The following is a 16,180-nucleotide window of genomic DNA, read 5'->3' as shown; positions in this document are numbered from 1 at the left end:
CTACTCCAGCTACAGACATGACTGCCACTCCACTTTCAATCTCTAATCATCACCTGGTTTCCTTTTTAATCACTCTTCCTATTCAACTCCTTTTCCTCTCTACCCTTAGATGTTGCTACGGACTCCTTCCTCTCATCTCTTTCCTCAACCATGGACCTCCTGCCCCTTGACTACAAAACCCAAGAAGACGTCTTGTCCCACACCGTGGCTGTCAGAAGTTTTGCGCAGCAATCGACGAGAGCTCAGATCTGCAGAGAGGAAGTGGAAAAAATCACAACTCAATGTAGACCTCGCATCTTACCGCGCACTCCTGACTAAATTTTCATTGGAGGTGACTTCTGCCAAAACTGCCTTCTACAAGGAAAAGCTTGAGGCCTCTGCACAAGATCCTCGTAAGCTTCACAACATCTTCTCTTCACTACTCAACCCCCCTGCTGTACCTGCTCCATCCTCCCTGACTGCTAATGACTTTGCCTTCTTTTATGATGAGAAGATTAACAAAATCTGCCAGACCTTCACTTCCTCCCCAACAACGACTACACAACACAGCCGACAATCCACTACGTCTCTGTCAAGCTTCTCAACCTTAACAGAAGATGAGATACTGCAAGTCATCCAATCTTGCAATCCCACCACCTGTCCTCTGGATCCAAACCCTTCAACTATGCTTCAGACCATCACACAAGATCTCCCGCCCTTCATCTCCACAATCATCAATGGGTCATTAACATCTGGCTATGTACCAACTACCTTCAAGCAAGCAAGGGTCATTCCCATCTTGAAGAAACTTGCTTTGGATCCATCAGACATCAACAACTACAGACCGGTATCACTTCTCTCCTTTCTTTCTAAATCTCTGGAACGCACTGTTTTTAACCAACTGTCTGTCTATCTCTCACAAAACAACCTCCATGATCCTAATCAGTCTGGATTTAAAGCAGCACATTCCACAGAGACGGCACTTTTGGCTGTTTCTGAGAAACTGCATGCTGCTCGGTCAGCCAAGCTGTCATCTGTACTTATCTTCCTGGACCTTTCAGCAGCACTTGACACAGTCAACCACAAGACATTTTTGTCAACCCTCAAGAGCCTTGGTATCTGCGAAACAGCATGGGAATGGTTTGCTTCCTACCTGGAAGGTCGCTCATACCAGGTAACATGGAGGGGATCCACATCTGCCTTGTGCAGACTCACCACTAGTGTCCCACAAGGCTCGGTACTTGGTCCCCTCCTTTTCTCCCTCTATACCCACTCAATTGGTGAAGTCATATCCTCACATGGGTTTTCTTATCACTGCCATGCAGATGACACTCAAATAATCTTTTCTTTCCCTCCATCAGATACCACAGCTTCCACTCGGATATCAGCATGCTTGACAGACATATCTTCATGGATGAGTGCTCACCAGCTAAAACTCAACCCCAGCAAAACAGAACTGCTGGTCATTCCAGGTGATTCATCTCCAGGTCAAGATCTCCAAATAACACTTCATGACTCTCTGCTCTCCCCTCCAGCCACTGCTCGTAACCTTGGGGTAACTATGGACAATGAACTGTCTTTCTTTCCACATGTTACTAATGTTGCTTGTTCTTGTCGATTTCTTCTCTATAACATCCGAAGTATTCAACCATTTCTGTCCATACAGAAATGGCTGCCCAGGTGCTCGTTCAGTCTCTTGTCATTTCAAGACTTGACTACTGCAACTCTCTGCTGGCAGGTCTTCCCCTGAACACTATTCGTCCACTGCAAATGATCCAAAACGCAGCTGCACGACTTGTGTTCAATCTGCCCAAGTTCTCCCACACCACCCCACTGCTGCTCCTCCACAGGCTTCCAGTAGCTGCACGTATCAGATTCAAAACACTGATGCTTGCCTACAAGGCCAAAAATGGACTAGCACCATCTTACCTCAGTGACCTTATCACATCTCGCACTGCACCATGCTGTCTGAGATCCTCCAGCACTGCTTGACTGGTACCTCCTTCTCTCAGAATGAGAGTTAAGTATACTACAAGGCTCTTCTCTGTTCTGACACCGAGGTGGTGGAATGAACTTCTCCTAGATGTCTGTACAGCAGAGTCCCTGACTATCTTCAAGCCATGACTGAAGATCTACCTCTTCCTGAAATACTTAAATTAGCACTTCCAAGCTTGTAGAAATCAAGGGTTATATTTATATTAAGTTTGTAATCTTGCGTATCAGTGTTGATTTATTCATTACTAGAGACTCAAAGCACTTTTGTACGTCGCTCTGGATAAGGGCGTCTGCTAAATGCTGTAAATGTAAATGAGTGACGACGATGGACAGGATAAGAAATGAGTTTATCAGAGGGACGGCGCATGTAGGACATTTTGGAGACAAGGTGAGGAAAGCAAGATTGAAATGGTTTGTACATATGCAGAGGAGGGACATGGGGTATATCAGTAGGAGAATGCTGAGGATGGAGCCACCAGGAAGGAGGAAAAGAGGAAGACCAAGGAGGAGGTTTATGGATGTGGTGAAGGAAGACATGCAGGTAGTTGGGTTGAAAGAGGCAGATGTAGAGGACAGGGGGGTATGGGGACGGATGATCCGCTGTGGGACCCCTAATGGGAGCAGCTGAAAGAAGAAGTTTAATGTAAAGTGTTTGACAGAAACGTGGATTAAACCGAATGAATATGTAGCATTAACGGAAGCGAGTCCTCCTGGGTATAGTTACATACACCAGCCCCGTCTAAATGGCAGAGGAGGCGGAGTTGCAGCTATTTATAATAATAATCTAAGTGTCACACAAAAAACTAAACACAAATGTAAAACATTGGAAGTTATTTACACCAACATAAAATATTCAGTGTCTAAAAGCAGGCCCAGTCAGTCAATTCTATTAATTACTATTTATAGACCCCCAGGGGCCTGACTTATAAATCCAGCAGCTTCTTTACACAAAGCATTAATTATTGGTGACTTTGATATTGATTTTGATAATCAGGAAAACTCCTTAAGAGCAGCAGTTGTGTCCATTCTAGATTCAGTTGGAATTAATCAGAATGTTATAGGACCCACTTATAGTGGTGACACTCTCTTGATTTATTATTAACATTTGGATAAAAAAATACAGATTTCTATCATAATTCCACAGTCTGAAGCTATTTCAGATCCTAGCCTCATCTCTTTTAAAATCTGCCTCATTCACCGCATTAGTACCTCACCACGTTACCGTGCTAAACATTTTCACGTCAGCTACAGCAGTGAGTTTTATCAATAATCTTCCGGAACTGTCAATATTAATTAGATGTCCGTCTGACCCCGCAGAGCTCGACTGGGCCACTGAATACCTAGAATCAACGTTACGTTACACTCTAGATGATGAAGCTCCCCTTAAGACCAAAATTATCAGGGAGAATAAATCATCACAGTGGTATAATGATCATACGTACACCTTAAAACAGACCACTTGGAAATTAGAACGTAAATGGTGTCAAACAAAATGAACAGTATTGCAAATAGCATGGAAGGAGTTCTAGAAAATCTAGAAAAGCTGCTGATCAGCATATTTCTCCTCCCTCATAGAAAATAACAAGCAGAATCCGAGATTTTTAATTCTGTACTGCAGCAAAATGAACAGGAAATAAAAGAACTGCACTCACATGCACACCATCAATAAGTAGTAAAGTTTTCATGTCCACTGTGAGAGACATAATCTAGAATGTGAGAAATCAGCCCAGAACTTCACGGGAGGAGCTCATACAAATAAATAGTTTAAAAATCATATATTGTGATTTCTGAATTTTTTTTTTAGATTATGTCTCTTACAGTGGACATGCACCTACGATGAATTTCAGACCCCTCTATGATTTCTAAGTGGGAGAACTTGCAAAATAGCAGGGTGTTCAAATACTTATTTTCCTCACTGTATTTCCTCATCAAAATCATCAAACTGCATTCTCGATCCCTCACCTACAAGTTTCCTCAAACAGATCATTCCAGAGGGAATTGAACCTGTTTTAAAAGAATAAACTCTTCCATTAGCACTGGTTTTGTACCTAAATCCTTCAAACTGCAGTATCAACCCCCTAATTAAGAAACCTGACCTTCACCCTGTCAGCTGTCCAACTACAGTCCAATATCAAACCTTCCCTTTATCTCCAAGATTCTAGAAAAGGTTGTAGCACAGCAGTTCTGCTCACATCTACTGAGGAATAACATTTATGTATCAGTCAGGATTTTGGCCTCATCATAGCACAGAGACGGCGCTAGTTAAGGTGGTAAATGACTGTTATTGGCCTCTGATTAGGGTTTTGTCTCTTTACTTGTTTTGCTCGACCTCAGTGCAGCTTTTCACACCATTGATCATAATCTTCTGCTTGCTGGACTGGAGAACATTGTTGGAATAAAGGGAACAGCGCTCTCTTGGCTCTGGTCTTTTTTGACTGATTGCTATTAGTTTGTTAATGTAAATGGTGAGTTCTCCACACTTTTTGAGGTAAAGTTTGATGTTCCACAAAGATGTGTCTTAGGCCCAATGATTTTCTCTTTATATCTGCTGCCTCTGGGTGAAATTATACATAAACATGGTATTAGCTTCCATTGCTATTCTGATGGACCTTGATGTGATTATTGACTCTAGTGTTTTCTTTGAGTCTCACGTGAATAAAATTACCAGGATCTCCTTTTTTCACCTTAGAAATATTGCTAAAATTAGAAATATGATGTCGTTACAGGATGCAGAAAAACTAGTAGATGCTTTTGTAACATCTAGATTAGACTACTGTAACGCTTTTCTGTCTGGGTGTTGGAGTAAGTGCAGAAATAAGCTTCAGTTAGTTCAGAATGCAGCAGCAAGAGTCCTCACTAGATCTGGAAAATATGATCATATCAGCCCTGTTTTAATCATCTACACTGCTCCCAATTCCATCTCACACTGATTATAAAATACTACTACTAACGTATAAAGCACTTAACGCTCTCACGCCGCAGTATCTGAGTGAACTTCTGTACCAGTATGATCCTCCACGCCTACTTAGATCAAAAGGTGCAGGCTATTTGTTGGTACCTCAAATAATGAAGACTCCAGCAGGGGGCAGATGTTTCTCTTATAAACACCACAGTTATGGAACAACCTTCCAATCAGTGTTTGGGACTCAGCCACAGTCTCAGTGTTCAAGTCGAGGCTGAACACATATTTATTTAGTGGAGTCTTTAGTCAGTAGGTGTTTGTGAGGTAAAGGTGCAGATCTGGAGGGATCATGGATATGGAGTGTTTGGTGAACTGGGATATTTGTATGCTGTCGTCTCCTCACTCTCACACGTTCACTCAGGTTTGTTGATGGTGGTGTGGTGGGTCGTTTCTTATCCCAGAGATCCTCATGTCTGTGTTTCCTTCTGCTTCTCCCTTTTAGTTCTGCTGCCAGAGTGAATCTTACCAGAGTCTCAACTGCACAGTGTCCTTAATTTAATACAACAATAAGGAGACTTAATAATCCATATCCTTTTTCTGTCACCCTCTTTTCTCTCTCTCTCTCTCTCTCTCTCTCTCTCTCTCTCTCTCTCTCTCTCTCTCTCTCTGTCGAGTTAAACATGCTCCTGAGGTTCCAGTGACCACTGTTCCTGCCCCTCTTCCCTCCGTGGATCTTCCCACTTTGTCCTGGTCTTCCTCTGGATAGTGTTCTCTTCGACTGGAGGCGACTCTGTGCAGCTGTGGGTGGTTTCTCATCAACGCCTTTTGTGTTTCCATAAAATTTCAAAGTAAGAACGGGAGCTTTAAGGATGGATTTTGACTGTAGTTAATATCAACAGTCTGCTACACTGACTCAGGACTACAGTTTGTTCTGATCATCATCACTGTATCCCGCAACATTGTTTATCTGTAATAAATGGACATTCGGTGGCACCCAGATGAGGATGAGTTCTCTCTTGAGTCTGGTTCCTCTCAAGGTTTCTTCCTTCTGCATCTCGGGGAGTTTTTCCTTCACCAGTCTTCACCAGCTTGTTCACCAGGGACAAACTTACATTTATAAATAACATATTCATCTCCACATTATCTGTGTAAAGCTGCTTTGAGATAATGTTCATTGTTAAAAGCTCAATACAAATAAACATAAAATGAATTGAATTGAATTGAGGAGAAGCAGGAGCAGCAGAAGATGCAGGAGCAAGAGAAGAAGCAGGAGGGGGAGGAGAAGCAGGAGGATGAGCAGGGGCAGGAGGAGGAGGAGAAGCAGGAGGAGGAAGAGAAGCAAGGGCAAGCCAAACTGTAGTAAAGGCTCAGACTGAAGAGAAACAAACAAGAGCAGGAGGTTTAGCTTGTCTGTCAGAAGTACCTCAGGTTGATGCCAAATAAGCATGCTGGAGCAGGAGACAATGAAGCACTTCAGATGAAAGCATGGTGCTTTGACTGAAACCTTTAGTAGAAAATATTTAGAACACAGACTCAGTGAGACTCAGCATTAAAGAAAACCATACATTAATATCAACACACAAAGTGCTGGCTCATACAATGTTCAGGGAAACCTGAAGAACATGTTCAATAATTTACAGATTACACACCTTGAGAACACTGGAATAAATGTCCAGAGTGAAGAGAATTTGCAGAATTTCATCACAAATTTAACTCAGGATGATGGAGCTCCTCTTAAGACCAAAATTATCAGGGATTAAAAATCATCACAGTGGTATAATGATCATACACACACCTTAAAACAGACCACTCGGAAATTAGAACGTTAATGGCGTCAAACAAAATTGACAGTATTTCAAAAAGCATGGAAGGAGAATCTCGAAGTTCTAGAAAATCTCTTAGTGCTGCTGATCAGCATATTTCTTGCAAATGAAACCTTAATACTTTAGAGTTCCATTCATTACACGGTTCAATTAGAGATACTGTGGGATTTTAATCAGATATTTATTCAAACCGGAACTGTATGCAAACATTTATGTAATAAAGATAGAGAAGTTTACACTTATTTGTAGTTTCTCAGTCAGAATAGAAAAGATAACAAAGAAAGTGCATAGCGACAGACTGGTGACATCAAATTTTAGAATTTTCATTGTAATTTGATCAATTATAAATGATGGTTAATTTCTGTTCTAAGTTCCTAGATGCATAATTAACCAGTTATAGAAGTGATGTGATTGATAAAGGGCACTATCCTGTGTGAAAATCACACACACACACACACACACACACACACACACACACACACACACACACACACACACACACAAGTGACACCTGTGAGTGTAAATGAAAAATCTACTCCACTTCAGTGTCTCTTACAGCGAATAGGGAAGTAAAGAGTGTATAATTATAGACTTTTATAAAAATATTTCTTATACTTTACCTCCGAAATCCACATAAACATCACATCATCAATAATACTAAGGTAAGAAAATTAGTGTGCGGTTTAATTACAGAACATACCAACAATTCACTTTTTATACCTGAGCTTTATTCAGCTCCAACACACACACACACACACACACACACACACACACACACACACACACACACACACACACATCTATTATTTAGTTTTGCAACAAAATAAAAATTAATAAAACAACAAAAAGTATAAACTGCGTTTGATCCTGATATTCATCATTACAAGGCTCCTGTAAATTTCCAGCCTATTATTCGTCATCTTCTTGATCTCCATCATATATCTACTCTCAATCCTGTTCACCATCTTCCTGATCCCCATCGTGTTCTACAATTGTACTGTAGTGTTTAACAATACACAAATTCACAATAGTGATTCTATAGTATTTTAAATATTCCTGATTCAGAAGAAGGTGAAAATTATAATTTGTATCATCCTTACTGCCACAAATACACTATACATGTTTATGGAAAATATACACATTAATATAATAATTCTGGAAGAATATTCAATTTCTTTTATTTTATTCTACTTGGCCAAAGAAGCTGTTGCTTTTATGTTACATTGGTTTACAAAAGGTTAGAACAGGATTAATAAGGGTTAGAACAGGGTTATAGAGGGTTAGAACAGGAATATACAGGATTAGAACAAGATTAATAAGGGTTAGAACAGGGTTATAGAGGGTTAGAACAGGAATATACAGGATTAGAACAAGATTAATAAGGGTTAGAACAGGGTTATAGAGGGTTAGAACAGGAATATACAGGATTAGAACAAGATTAGAACAGGATTAGACAGGGTTAGAACAGGGTTAGAACAGGATTATACAGGTTTAGAACAGGATTATACAGGGTTAGAACAGGATTATACAGGGTTAGAACAGGAATATACAGGGTTAGAACAGGATTATACAGGTTTAGAACAGGAATATGCAGGATTAGAACAGGATTAGAACAGTATTATACAGGGTTAGAACAGGGTTAGAACAGGATTATACGGGGTTAGAACAGGGTTAGAACAGGATTATACAGGGTTAGAACAGGATTAGAAAAGTATTATACAGGGTTAGAACAGGATTATATGGGGTTAGAACAGGGTTAGAACAGGATTATACAGGGTTAGAACAGGATTAGAACAGTATTATACGGGGTTAGAGCAGGGTTAGAACAAGATTAGAACAGGATTATACAGGGTTAGAACAGGGTTAGAACAAGATTAGAACAGGATTATACAGGGTTAGAACAGGATTAGAACAGGATTATACAGGATTAGAACAGGATTATACAGGGTTAGAACAGGATTATACAGGGTTAGAACAGGAATATACAGGGTTAGAACAGGATTATACAGGGTTAGAACAGGATTATACAGGGTTAGAACAGGAATATACAGGGTTAGAACAGGAATATACAGGGTTAGAACAGGAATATAAAGGATTAGAACAGGATTATACAGGGTTACAACAGGATTATACAGGGTTAGAACAGGGTTAGAACAGGATTATACGGGGTTAGAACAGGGTTAGAACAGGATTATACAGGGTTAGAACAGGATTAGAACAGTATTATACAGGGTTAGAACAGGATTATATGGGGTTAGAACAGGGTTAGAACAGGATTATACTGTCAGGGATTCACCCTGCCACGCCCCCCTCTGTAGCTGTCAGGGATTCACCCTGCCACGCCCCCGTCTGTAGCTGTCAGAGATCCACCCTGCCACGCCCCCCTCGATAGCAGTCACGCTGCTTCCCAAGATTACCGACAGCTGTGGCTCATGAAAGATCAGACTACATAAACTCACGTTCTTGAGTCACAGGCTGTCGGTCGATATATTGTCAAGCTGGACTATTGCGTGGCTGCTCGACCGCCGGCTGTATATGCGAATTCCACTTCCGACTTGGATTACTCATTGCCGAAGGCTTTATGGATTATGCTTGGGACATTCGAACTCATAGCGGGCAACGCGTATCGAGCGGATGTCTTTGTTTGTTGTTTTCAACGGCTTATGAGTGTTTTTGTGTTGTACGGTTGTTGAAATAAAAGGACAATGATCGGATTATATCGGCTTCCGCGTCTGCAGCCTGACATATACAGGGTTAGAACAGGATTAGAACAGTATTATACAGGGTTAGAACAGGATTATATGGGGTTAGAACAGGATTATACGGGGTTAGAACAGGATTAGAACAGGATTATACAGGGTTAGAACAGGGTTATACAGGGTAAGAACAGGAATATACAGGATTAGAACAGGATTAGAACAGAATTAATAAGGGTTAGAACAGGGTTAGAACAGGATTATACGGGGTTAGAACAGGATTATACAGGGTTAGAACAGGATTATACAGGGTTAGAACAGGGTTATACAGGGTTAGAACAGGGTTAGAACAGGATTATACAGGGTTAGAACAGGGTTAGAACAGTATTATACAGGGTTAGAACAGGATTAGAACAGGATTATACAGGGTTAAAACAGGATTATACAGGGTTAGAAGAGGATTAAAACAGGATTATACAGGGTTAGAACAGGATTATACAGGGTTAGAACAGGGTTATACAGGGTTAGAACAGGATTAGAACAGGATTATACAGGGTTAGAACAGGATTATACAGGGTTAGAACAGGGTTAGAACAGGATTATACAGGGTTAGAACAGGATTATACAGGGTTAGAACAGGATTAGAACAGGAATATACAGGTTAGAACAGGATTATACAGGGTTAGAACAGGGTTAGAACAGTATTATACAGGGTTAGAACAGGATTATACAGGGTTAGAACAGGATTATACAGGGTTAGAACAGGGTTATACAGGGTTAGAACAGGATTATACAGGGTGAGAACAAGGTTAGAACAGGATTATACAGGGTTAGAACAGGATTAGAACAGGAATATACAGGTTAGAACAGGATTATACAGGGTTAGAACAGGATTAGAACAGGGTTAGAACAGTATTATACAGGGTTAGAACAGGGTTAGAACAGGATTAGAACAGGGTTAGAACAGGGTTAGAACAGGATTATACAGGGTTAGAACAGGATTATACAGGGTTAGAACAGGATTATACAGGGTTAGAACAGGGTTAGAACAGGAATATGCAGGATTAGAACAGTATTAGAACAGTATTATACAGGGTTAGAACATTATTATACAGGGTTAGAACAGGATTAGAACAGGATTATACAGGGTTAGAACAGGATTATACAGGGTTAGAACAGGGTTAGAACAGAATTATACAGGGTTAGAACAGGGTTAGAACAGGATTAGAACAGGATTAAACAGGGTTAGAACAGTATTATACAGGGTTAGAACAGGTTTATACAGGGTTAGAACAGGATTATACAGGGTTAGAACAGGATTATACAGGGTTAGAACAGGATTAGAACAGGAATATACAGGTTAGAACAGGATTATACAGGGTTAGAACAGGGTTAGAACAGTATTATACAGGGTTAGAACAGGTTTATACAGGGTTAGAACAGGGTTATACAGGGTTAGAACAGGATTATACAGGGTTAGAACAGGGTTAGAACAGGATTATACAGGGTTAGAACAGGATTATACAGGGTTAGAACAGGATTATACAGGGTTAGAACAGGATTAGAACAGGAATATACAGGTTAGAACAGGATTATACAGGGTTAGAACAGGATTATACAGGGTTAGAACAGGATTATACAGGGTTAGAACAGGGTTAGAACAGTATTATACAGGGTTAGAACAGGGTTATACAGGGTTAGAACAGGATTAGAACAGGATTATACAGGATTATACAGGGTTAGAACAGGGTTAGAACAGTATTATACAGGGTTAGAACAGGATTATACAGGGTTAGAACAGGGTTAGAACAGGATTAGAACAGTATTATACAGGGTTAGAACAGGATTATACAGGGTTAGAACAGGATTATACAGGGTTAGAACAGGATTATACAGGGTTAGAACAGGGTTAGAACAGTATTATACAGGGTTAGAACAGTAATATACAGGGTTAGAACAGGATTATACAGGGTTAGAACAGGATTATACAGGGTTAGAACAGGATTAGAACAGAATTAGAATAGAATTAGAACAGTATTATACAGGGTTAGAACAGGATTATACAGGGTTAGAACAGGATTATACAGGGTTAAAACAGGATTAGAACAGGATTATACAGGGTTAGAACAGGATTATACAGGGTTAGAACAGGATTATACAGGGTTAGAACAGGATTATCCAGGGTTAGAACAGGATTATACAGGGTTAGAACAGGAATATGCAGGATTAGAACAGAATTAGAACAGTATTATACAGGGTTGGAACAGGATTATACAGGGTTAGAACAGGATTATACAGGGTTAGAACAGGATTAGAACAGGATTATACAGGGTTAGAACAGGATTATACAGGGTTAGAACAGGATTATACAGGTTAGAAGATGGTTAGAACAGGATTAGAACAGGATTATACAGGGTTAGAACAGGATTATACAGGGTTAGAACAGGATTATACAGGGTTAGAACAGGATTAGAACAGTATTATACAGGGTTAGAACAGGATTATACAGGGTTAGAACAGGATTAGAACAGTATTATACAGGGTTAGAACAGGATTATACAGGGTTAGAACAGGATTATACAGGGTTAGAACAGGATTATACAGGGTTAGAACAGGATTAGAACAGGATTATACAGGGTTAGAACAGGATTATACAGGTTAGAAGATGGTTAGAACAGGGTTATACAGGGTTAGAACAGGATTATACAGGTTAGAAGATGGTTAGAACAGGATTAGAACAGGATTATACAGGGTTAGAACAGGATTATACAGGGTTAGAACAGGATTATACAGGGTTAGAACAGGATTATACAGGGTTAGAACAGGATTATACAGGGTTAGAACAGGATTATACAGGATTAGAACAGGATTATACAGGGTTAGAACAGGATTATACAGGGTTAGAACAGGATTATACAGGATTAGAACAGGATTATACAGGGTTAGAACAGGATTAGAACAGTATTATACAGGGTTAGAACAGTATTATACAGGGTTAGAACAGGATTATACAGGGTTAGAACAGGATTATACAGGGTTAGAACAGGATTATACAGGGTTAGAACAGGATTAGAACAGGATTATACAGGGTTAGAACAGGATTAGAACAGTATTATACAGGGTTAGAACAGGATTATACAGAGTTAGAACAGGATTAGAACAGTATTATACAGGGTTAGAACAGGATTATACAGGGTTAGAACAGGATTTTACAGGTTAGAAGATGGTTAGAAGATGGTTAGAACAGCATTATACAGGGTTAGAACAGGATTATACATGGTTAGAACAGGATTATACAGGGTTAGAACAGGATTATACAGGGTTAGAACAGGATTAGAACAGGATTATACAGGGTTAGAACAGGATTAGAACAGTATTATACAGGGTTAGAACAGGATTATACAGAGTTAGAACAGGATTAGAACAGTATTATACAGGGTTAGAACAGGATTATACAGGGTTAGAACAGGATTTTACAGGTTAGAAGATGGTTAGAACAGGATTATACAGGGTTAGAACAGGATTATACATGGTTAGAACAGGATTATACAGGGTTAGAACAGGATTAGAACAGGATTATACAGGGTTAGAACAGGATTAGAACAGTATTATACAGGGTTAGAACAGGATTATACAGAGTTAGAACAGGATTAGAACAGTATTATACAGGGTTAGAACAGGATTATACAGAGTTAGAACAGGGTTAGAACAGGATTATACAGGGTTAGAACAGGATTATACAGGATTAGAACAGGATTATACAGGGTTAGAACAGGATTAGAACAGTATTATACAGGGTTAGAACAGTATTATACAGGGTTAGAACAGGATTATACAGGGTTAGAACAGGATTAGAACAGTATTATACAGGGTTAGAACAGGATTATACAGAGTTAGAACAGGATTATACAGGGTTAGAACAGGATTAGAACAGTATTATACAGGGTTAGAACAGGATTATACAGAGTTAGAACAGGATTAGAACAGTATTATACAGGGTTAGAACAGGATTATACAGGGTTAGAACAGGATTATACAGGGTTAGAACAGGATTAGAACAGGATTATACAGGGTTAGAACAGGATTAGAACAGGATTATACAGGTTAGAAGATGGTTAGAACAGGATTAGAACAGGATTATACAGGGTTAGAACAGGATTATACAGGGTTAGAACAGGATTATACAGGGTTAGAACAGGATTATACAGGGTTAGAACAGGATTAGAACAGGATTATACAGGGTTAGAACAGGATTATACAGGGTTAGAACAGGATTATACAGGTTAGAAGATGGTTAGAACAGGATTATACAGGGTTAGAACAGGATTATACAGGTTAGAAGATGGCTAGAACAGGATTAGAACAGGATTATACAGGGTTAGAACAGGATTATACAGGGTTAGAACAGGATTATACAGGGTTAGAACAGGATTATACAGGATTAGAACAGGATTATACAGGGTTAGAACAGGATTAGAACAGTATTATACAGGGTTAGAACAGTATTATACAGGGTTAGAACAGGATTATACAGGGTTAGAACAGGATTATACAGGGTTAGAACAGGATTAGAACAGGATTATACAGGGTTAGAACAGGATTAGAACAGGATTATACAGGGTTAGAACAGGATTATACAGAGTTAGAACAGGATTAGAACAGTATTATACAGGGTTAGAACAGGATTATACAGAGTTAGAACAGGATTAGAACAGTATTATACAGGGTTAGAACAGGATTATACAGGGTTAGAACAGGATTATACAGGGTTAGAACAGGATTAGAACAGGATTATACAGGGTTAGAACAGGATTATACAGGGTTAGAACAGGATTATACAGGTTAGAAGATGGTTAGAACAGGATTAGAACAGGATTATACAGGGTTAGAACAGGATTATACATGGTTAGAACAGGATTATACAGGGTTAGAACAGGATTATACAGGGTTAGAACAGGATTAGAACAGTATTATACAGGGTTAGAACAGGATTATACAGGGTTAGAACAGGATTAGAACAGTATTATACAGGGTTAGAACAGGATTATACAGGGTTAGAACAGGATTATACAGGGTTAGAACAGGATTATACAGGGTTAGAACAGGATTAGAACAGGATTATACAGGGTTAGAACAGGATTATACAGGGTTAGAACAGGATTATACAGGTTAGAAGATGGTTAGAACAGGATTATACAGGGTTAGAACAGGATTATACAGGTTAGAAGATGGCTAGAACAGGATTAGAACAGGATTATACAGGGTTAGAACAGGATTATACAGGGTTAGAACAGGATTATACAGGGTTAGAACAGGATTATACAGGATTAGAACAGGATTATACAGGGTTAGAACAGGATTAGAACAGTATTATACAGGGTTAGAACAGTATTATACAGGTTAGAACAGGATTAGAACAGTATTATACAGGGTTAGAACAGGATTATACAGGGTTAGAACAGGATTATACAGGGTTAGAACAGGATTATACAGGGTTAGAACAGGATTAGAACAGTATTATACAGGGTTAGAACAGGATTATACAGGGTTAGAACAGGATTAGAACAGTATTATACAGGGTTAGAACAGGATTATACAGGGTTAGAACAGGATTATACAGGGTTAGAACAGGATTATACAGGGTTAGAACAGGATTAGAACAGGATTATACAGGGTTAGAACAGGATTATACAGGGTTAGAACAGGATTATACAGGTTAGAAGATGGTTAGAACAGGATTATACAGGGTTAGAACAGGATTATACAGGTTAGAAGATGGCTAGAACAGGGTTAGAACAGGATTATACAGGGTTAGAACAGGATTAGAACAGGATTATACAGGGTTAGAACAGGATTAGAACAGGATTATACAGAGTTAGAACAGGATTAGAACAGTATTATACAGGGTTAGAACAGGATTATACAGGGTTAGAACAGGATTTTACAGGTTAGAAGATGGTTAGAACAGGATTATACAGGGTTAGAACAGGATTATACATGGTTAGAACAGGATTATACAGGGTTAGAACAGGATTAGAACAGGATTATACAGGGTTAGAACAGGATTATACAGAGTTAGAACAGGATTAGAACAGTATTATACAGGGTTAGAACAGGATTATACAGAGTTAGAACAGGGTTAGAACAGGATTATACAGGGTTAGAACAGGATTATACAGGATTAGAACAGGATTATACAGGGTTAGAACAGGATTAGAACAGTATTATACAGGGTTAGAACAGTATTATACAGGGTTAGAACAGGATTATACAGGGTTAGAACAGGATTATACAGGGTTAGAACAGGATTATACAGGGTTAGAACAGGATTAGAACAGGATTATACAGGGTTAGAACAGGATTATACAGGGTTAGAACAGGATTATACAGGGTTAGAACAGGATTAGAACAGTATTATACAGGGTTAGAACAGGATTATACAGAGTTAGAACAGGATTAGAACAGTATTATACAGGGTTAGAACAGGATTATACAGGGTTAGAAGATGGTTAGAACAGGATTAGAACAGTATTATACAGGGTTAGAAGATGGTTAGAACAGGATTATACAGGGTTAGAACAGGATTAGAACAGTATTATACAGGGTTAGAAGATGGTTAGAACAGGGGTAGAACTGGGTTACAGGAGTTAAAACAATGCTAGAACAGTTTGGAGGAAAACAACGCTTTATATTTGTATATACTGTATTTTATTTTTCTTTGTTTGTAACGCACGCGGAACAGCGCAGACTGTGACGGGAGAAAATTCTCGCACTCCTATTGGTCA

General features: G+C 39.3%; 1 long non-coding RNA gene across 1 annotated transcript in view; it reads left to right on the top strand.

Moving 5' to 3' along the window:
* LOC310733519 overlaps positions 1-6,992 on the top strand; it is a 16,673-nt gene extending 9,681 nt beyond the window's left edge. The window contains exon 4 of the long non-coding RNA XR_014535806.1: positions 2,292-6,992. This is a non-coding gene — a long non-coding RNA (uncharacterized lncRNA). The remainder of the gene's footprint in view (positions 1-2,291) is intronic.
* The last annotated feature ends 9,188 nt before the right edge of the window (positions 6,993-16,180 follow it).

The sequence above is a fragment of the Silurus aristotelis genome, assembly GCF_946808225.1.
Source record: "Silurus aristotelis genome assembly, chromosome: 11".
In the NCBI taxonomy this organism is placed as follows: domain Eukaryota; kingdom Metazoa; phylum Chordata; class Actinopteri; order Siluriformes; family Siluridae; genus Silurus; species Silurus aristotelis.
This window is presented reverse-complemented; position numbering and strand designations above follow the sequence as displayed.